Genomic DNA, 7,601 nt, shown 5'->3' on the forward strand with positions numbered 1-7,601 from the left:
AAAAAAAAAAAAAAAAGCCTGAATACCCTCCCAGGAGAGCAGAATTACCATCAAAATACAAACAGCCCCAGGGCTATCCACAACACTTTTGAGCACATTGAGAGAAGATCATGGTACGAGCACCCCAAATGATAAGCCTCTGTAGAAAATGAGACTTGACTGTAAGAACACGTATCCATCCGGTTCTTTCAATCCTACTTCCCAGGTTTTGGTCTATGCATCTTCAATTTCCCACATTTTAATGGATATTCCTTGTAGTCAAACTGATTATATCTTGAATGAACTGCAATCTAGAATTGGAAGGCTCTCCTGTGATCCAAATCTTCAGGCCAGAAGATACAAGTTTCTGACCTGGATCTTGTCAGGGAGATCTTGAGGCATAGCGGTTGTGAAAAGCTTAGGCCCGGTCAAGATAATACAGGCTTTTAATCCCAGGATTCCGATGCAAGGAGATCTCTGAATTCAAGGTCAGCCTAGGACAAAGCAAGTCACCCGGTCCAGGTGTGGTGGTTCACACCTTTAATCTGGGCCACACCTTCTCCTGGAGACCTATATAAGGACTTGGGAAGAAGGAAGACTCAGTCTTCTTTGTGTGCTTGCATCCACTTGCTAGCAAATCTGTTGGAAACTCCTTCTACTGCTAGCCTCTTGGGACTGAGAAAGGACCCGATTCTTGGACTTCGATTCACAGCTGACCTTTGTTGGTTGATTTCAACTACAAACCGGTGGCTGCCACAATTTCAGCTCAAAGAACTGCAAAGCCCAGAGGGTCGTTTGGTCAGGGCATCTGTACACTGAGCAAACGTTTCTTCCCTTGTGTTCCTCACTGTGGGAAAGACTTGTCCTCCGGAAGGTGTGGTTTGCTCTTGAAGATGCAGAAGAAGAGCATGCTCAGCTTTTTACCTGCGCCTACTCGGCTATCTCAGGACCAACTTGAAGCTGAAGAAAGGGCAAGATGTCAGAGATCACTGCAGACCTCTCTGGATTTGTCTGGAAGGGAGCCTCCCTCATATGGATACAGGAAAGGCTGGATTCCACGGTTGCCGGAGGATTTTGGAGATGGAGGTGCTTTCCCTGAAATCCACGTGGCCCAGTATCCTCTGGATATGGGGCGGCAGAAAAAAGTGTCCAATGCTCTGCCCATTCATTTGGATCAGGAAGGGAAAATTAAATATGACACAATTGCTCGACAAGGACATTCCAAAGACAAGGTCATTTATAGCAAATATACTGACCTTGTTCCAAAGGAGGTTATGAATCCAGATGACCCAGAACTGCCAAGGCCGGATGAGGAGACAATTAAAGAAATTACAGAGAGGACAAAAGCAGCCTTGGAGAAGATCCTAGCAAAGAAGATTGTTGGGGCCAAGCCTGTTCTTCACGCAGCTGAGAAACTGCCTCCTGCCCAGTATGTCCAGTACACGCCATCCCAGCAAGGAAAAACATTCAATTCGGGAGCTAAACAGAGGGTTATTCGGATTGTTGAAAGGCAGAAGGACCCAATGGAGCCTCCAAAATTCAGGATCAATAAGAAAATTCCCCCGAGGCCTCCATCTCCTCCCGTACCTGTAATGCACTCTCCTCCTCGGAAGATTAGTGTAGAAGAACAGAAGAGGTGGAAGATCCCGCCATGTGTATCCAAGTGGAAGAACTCGAAGGGGTACACAATTCCACTGGATAAACGGGAGGCTGCTGACGGAAGAGGACTTCAGACAGTCCAAATCAATGAAAACTTTGCCAAACTGGCTGAAGTGCTATACATTGCTGAACGGAAGGCTCGAGAAGCGGTGGAAATGCGAGCCCAACTAGAGAGAAAGATGGCTCAAAAAGAAAAGGAGAAACATGAAGAGAAACTTAGAGAAATGGCCCAGAAAGCCAGAGAAAGGAGAGCTGAGATCAAAACCCATGTGGACGAAGAGGATGGAGAGGCCTGTGAAAGAGACGAAATCCGTCATGACAGGCGCAAAGAGAGGCAGCGAGACCGGAACCTTTCCAGGGCAGCTCCTGATAAGAGTAGGTCAAAACTACAGAGAGATGAAAATCGAGATATCAGTGAAGTCATTGCTCTTGGTGTGCCCAATCCTCGAACTTCCAGTGACGATCAGTATGACCAAAGGCTCTTCAACCAATCCCAGGGTATGGGCAGTGGCTTTGCGGGCGGAGAGGATGACATTTACAATGTTTATGATGAGGCCTGGAGGGGTGGCAAAGATATGGCTCAGAGTATCTACAAGCCCAGTCCAAATCTGGACAAGGACATGTATGGTGATGACCTCGAAACCAGGATAAAGACCAACAGATTTGTTCCTGAGAAGGAGTTTTCTGGTACAGACCGTAGACAGAGGGGCCGAGAAGGACCAGTTCAGTTTGAGGAAGATCCTTTTGGTCTGGACAAGTTTTTGGAAGAAGCAAAACAGCACCGTGGCTCTAAAAGATTCTCTGATGGCAGTCACCACAAGGAACATGAGCATAAAGGCAAGAAGCAGAGGAAGCAGTAGAGGGGCCTGTTAAAACTAAATCTGACGTATACAGCAGAGGACTGGGTGGTCTGGCCTCAGAGAGGAGATGCACCTAACACTTGAGACACTTGAGACCCCAGCGAGTGGGGACATCCTCTGGAAGCTGGGGGAAAAAGAATGGAATGAGGAACTGTCAGAGGTTTGACCTGGAGGGGAATAAAGACTGGACTGTAAATAAAAAGACTAAAGTTAAAAGACAAATCTCAGTGATCCCAGCACTTTATTTTATTCCATGAGATAGAAGGGTTGAATAGTCTACATCACAGTAGGGTGTGTGTGTGTGTGTTTTAAATAAAGAATGGGTTATGTTTCTGCTTCTCCAATCTTGCAGCACTTACAGAAAACTCTGCCCCACACAGAACTGAGACTACTTTCCATATGTGACAGTAATCCAGGGGTAAAATTTTCTGGTAAGAACTTTATGAATAAACTTTATGAATGACATCTCTCCAAATGGTGAGAGGGATAGTGTTCGCACACTGAAACTGTACTAGCAGATGCATTTGCCCTGTTGTGCTCTTCTACTGTTCCATGGGGAAACTGAGGTCTTGCTTAGTACAGCTTGTTTGAAATAAAAACAAAAAAAGGTAAAAAAAAAAAAAGGCAAGATTTTTTTTTTTAATCCAGAAAAATAGACTTTCAAGTATAAAGATTTGTATTAATCCCAGTAATTCAGAAGGCGGTGCTTCTGTGGACCTTTCTTGAGGAATCTGTTAGAAAAGGATTTTCTCCCTTTCCACCGTATTCCCTCGGGCTTGATACTAGCGTCCCCAACCACCTCAAGAGCCCATAGATTTATCTCTCAAGCTTGGTGAGAGATGCAAGGTTCTGTAGTTTTGCTTCTAAATAGTATTTATTTTATACTAAGAGCGTTTAAAAGGATAGAAAATAGCAAAGAATGCCATGAGAATGACAGTAGGGAAGAGACTGACTACTGGGAGGTGTCCTCTGGTGGCCATGTGCACACTGTGGCCTATGCCTGTGTGTTTGCAAGCATGCGTGATTAGACACGCAGTAAATGAATAAATAAATGAATAAATAAAGAAACAAATGTAATGATATCATGGAAAAAAGAGAAGAGTCTTTTCAAAAGAAAAAATTGAGGCAAGGATAGAAGGTAAATAATAAAAGTGGTTTTGAAGAAAATACTACTGTAGTTAAAAGATACTTGAATTTGCATGTCGAAAGGGTTTACCAGGACCCGAGAATAGCTCCGCACCCAGATACATCCCTGTATTGTTTTTTAAACATTTGCTTTTTATTTATATGAGTACACTGCAGCTGTCTTCAGACACACACTAGAAGAGTGCATTGGATCCCGTTACCGATGGTTGTGAGCCACCCTGTCATTGCTGGGAATTGAACTCAGGACCTCTGGCAGAACAGTCAGTGCTCTTAACTGTTGAGCCATCTCTCCAGCCCAACATTCCTGTTAAATAACAGGAGAAGAAGGAAAAAAAAAAACAACAACAACCCTATATTCCTTTGGATATCTAACAAGACCTTGGGACTTACATGAGAAAGTTACACTATTGCATTGTTTACAGCACTACTTTATGCCAGAGGAAAACAAAATAACTTGACTGGAATATTCAGGTAGGTGCTTGAGAGACAGCTCATCAGTTAAGAGCACTGGCTGCTCTTGCAGAGGACCCAGGTTCAGTTGCCAACAGCCCACATGGCAGCTCACAACCATCTGTAACTCCAGTTCTTTGAGAATCTGGTGCCTGCTTCTGGCTTCTGTGGGCTAACATTCATATACACCAAAGAAAGTCAATAAGATCTTTTTTCGAAAAAGATAGTCTATTAAAAAAATAAGCTGGCAGCCGGGCGGTGGTGGCGCATGCCTTTAATCCCAGCACTTGGCAGGCAGAGGCAGGCCGATTTCTGAGTTTGAGGCCAGCCTGCTCTACAGAGTGAGTTCCAGGACAGCCAGGGCTACACAGAGAAACCTTGTCTGGAGAAAAAAAAAAAAAAAAGCCTGAATACCCTCCCAGGAGAGCAGAATTACCATCAAAATACAAACAGCCCCAGGGCTATCCACAACACTTTTGAGCACATTGAGAGAAGATCATGGTACGAGCACCCCAAATGATAAGCCTCTGTAGAAAATGAGACTTGACTGTAAGAACACGTATCCATCCGGTTCTTTCAATCCTACTTCCCAGGTTTTGGTCTATGCATCTTCAATTTCCCACATTTTAATGGATATTCCTTGTAGTCAAACTGATTATATCTTGAATGAACTGCAATCTAGAATTGGAAGGCTCTCCTGTGATCCAAATCTTCAGGCCAGAAGATACAAGTTTCTGACCTGGATCTTGTCAGGGAGATCTTGAGGCATAGCGGTTGTGAAAAGCTTAGGCCCGGTCAAGATAATACAGGCTTTTAATCCCAGGATTCCGATGCAAGGAGATCTCTGAATTCAAGGTCAGCCTAGGACAAAGCAAGTCACCCGGTCCAGGTGTGGTGGTTCACACCTTTAATCTGGGCCACACCTTCTCCTGGAGACCTATATAAGGACTTGGGAAGAAGGAAGACTCAGTCTTCTTTGTGTGCTTGCATCCACTTGCTAGCAAATCTGTTGGAAACTCCTTCTACTGCTAGCCTCTTGGGACTGAGAAAGGACCCGATTCTTGGACTTCGATTCACAGCTGACCTTTGTTGGTTGATTTCAACTACAAACCGGTGGCTGCCACAATTTCAGCTCAAAGAACTGCAAAGCCCAGAGGGTCGTTTGGTCAGGGCATCTGTACACTGAGCAAACGTTTCTTCCCTTGTGTTCCTCACTGTGGGAAAGACTTGTCCTCCGGAAGGTGTGGTTTGCTCTTGAAGATGCAGAAGAAGAGCATGCTCAGCTTTTTACCTGCGCCTACTCGGCTATCTCAGGACCAACTTGAAGCTGAAGAAAGGGCAAGATGTCAGAGATCACTGCAGACCTCTCTGGATTTGTCTGGAAGGGAGCCTCCCTCATATGGATACAGGAAAGGCTGGATTCCACGGTTGCCGGAGGATTTTGGAGATGGAGGTGCTTTCCCTGAAATCCACGTGGCCCAGTATCCTCTGGATATGGGGCGGCAGAAAAAAGTGTCCAATGCTCTGCCCATTCATTTGGATCAGGAAGGGAAAATTAAATATGACACAATTGCTCGACAAGGACATTCCAAAGACAAGGTCATTTATAGCAAATATACTGACCTTGTTCCAAAGGAGGTTATGAATCCAGATGACCCAGAACTGCCAAGGCCGGATGAGGAGACAATTAAAGAAATTACAGAGAGGACAAAAGCAGCCTTGGAGAAGATCCTAGCAAAGAAGATTGTTGGGGCCAAGCCTGTTCTTCACGCAGCTGAGAAACTGCCTCCTGCCCAGTATGTCCAGTACACGCCATCCCAGCAAGGAAAAACATTCAATTCGGGAGCTAAACAGAGGGTTATTCGGATTGTTGAAAGGCAGAAGGACCCAATGGAGCCTCCAAAATTCAGGATCAATAAGAAAATTCCCCCGAGGCCTCCATCTCCTCCCGTACCTGTAATGCACTCTCCTCCTCGGAAGATTAGTGTAGAAGAACAGAAGAGGTGGAAGATCCCGCCATGTGTATCCAAGTGGAAGAACTCGAAGGGGTACACAATTCCACTGGATAAACGGGAGGCTGCTGACGGAAGAGGACTTCAGACAGTCCAAATCAATGAAAACTTTGCCAAACTGGCTGAAGTGCTATACATTGCTGAACGGAAGGCTCGAGAAGCGGTGGAAATGCGAGCCCAACTAGAGAGAAAGATGGCTCAAAAAGAAAAGGAGAAACATGAAGAGAAACTTAGAGAAATGGCCCAGAAAGCCAGAGAAAGGAGAGCTGAGATCAAAACCCATGTGGACGAAGAGGATGGAGAGGCCTGTGAAAGAGACGAAATCCGTCATGACAGGCGCAAAGAGAGGCAGCGAGACCGGAACCTTTCCAGGGCAGCTCCTGATAAGAGTAGGTCAAAACTACAGAGAGATGAAAATCGAGATATCAGTGAAGTCATTGCTCTTGGTGTGCCCAATCCTCGAACTTCCAGTGACGATCAGTATGACCAAAGGCTCTTCAACCAATCCCAGGGTATGGGCAGTGGCTTTGCGGGCGGAGAGGATGACATTTACAATGTTTATGATGAGGCCTGGAGGGGTGGCAAAGATATGGCTCAGAGTATCTACAAGCCCAGTCCAAATCTGGACAAGGACATGTATGGTGATGACCTCGAAACCAGGATAAAGACCAACAGATTTGTTCCTGAGAAGGAGTTTTCTGGTACAGACCGTAGACAGAGGGGCCGAGAAGGACCAGTTCAGTTTGAGGAAGATCCTTTTGGTCTGGACAAGTTTTTGGAAGAAGCAAAACAGCACCGTGGCTCTAAAAGATTCTCTGATGGCAGTCACCACAAGGAACATGAGCATAAAGGCAAGAAGCAGAGGAAGCAGTAGAGGGGCCTGTTAAAACTAAATCTGACGTATACAGCAGAGGACTGGGTGGTCTGGCCTCAGAGAGGAGATGCACCTAACACTTGAGACACTTGAGACCCCAGCGAGTGGGGACATCCTCTGGAAGCTGGGGGAAAAAGAATGGAATGAGGAACTGTCAGAGGTTTGACCTGGAGGGGAATAAAGACTGGACTGTAAATAAAAAGACTAAAGTTAAAAGACAAATCTCAGTGATCCCAGCACTTTATTTTATTCCATGAGATAGAAGGGTTGAATAGTCTACATCACAGTAGGGTGTGTGTGTGTGTGTTTTAAATAAAGAATGGGTTATGTTTCTGCTTCTCCAATCTTGCAGCACTTACAGAAAACTCTGCCCCACACAGAACTGAGACTACTTTCCATATGTGACAGTAATCCAGGGGTAAAATTTTCTGGTAAGAACTTTATGAATAAACTTTATGAATGACATCTCTCCAAATGGTGAGAGGGATAGTGTTCGCACACTGAAACTGTACTAGCAGATGCATTTGCCCTGTTGTGCTCTTCTACTGTTCCATGGGGAAACTGAGGTCTTGCTTAGTACAGCTTGTTTGAAATAAAAACAAAAAAAGGTAAAAAAAAAAA

The 7,601-nt window shown here is 45.0% G+C and overlaps 2 pseudogenes; both read left to right on the forward strand.

The window, feature by feature from the left end:
* The first annotated feature begins 872 nt into the window (after nucleotides 1-872).
* Nucleotides 873-2,498, forward strand: LOC114615870 (annotated as a pseudogene).
* A 2,856-nt stretch (nucleotides 2,499-5,354) lies between these two features.
* LOC114615871 lies at nucleotides 5,355-6,980 on the forward strand (annotated as a pseudogene).
* The last annotated feature ends 621 nt before the right edge of the window (nucleotides 6,981-7,601 follow it).

This window comes from Grammomys surdaster, unplaced genomic scaffold (assembly GCF_004785775.1).
Source record: "Grammomys surdaster isolate TR1022 unplaced genomic scaffold, NIH_TR_1.0 173884, whole genome shotgun sequence".
In the NCBI taxonomy this organism is placed as follows: domain Eukaryota; kingdom Metazoa; phylum Chordata; class Mammalia; order Rodentia; family Muridae; genus Grammomys; species Grammomys surdaster.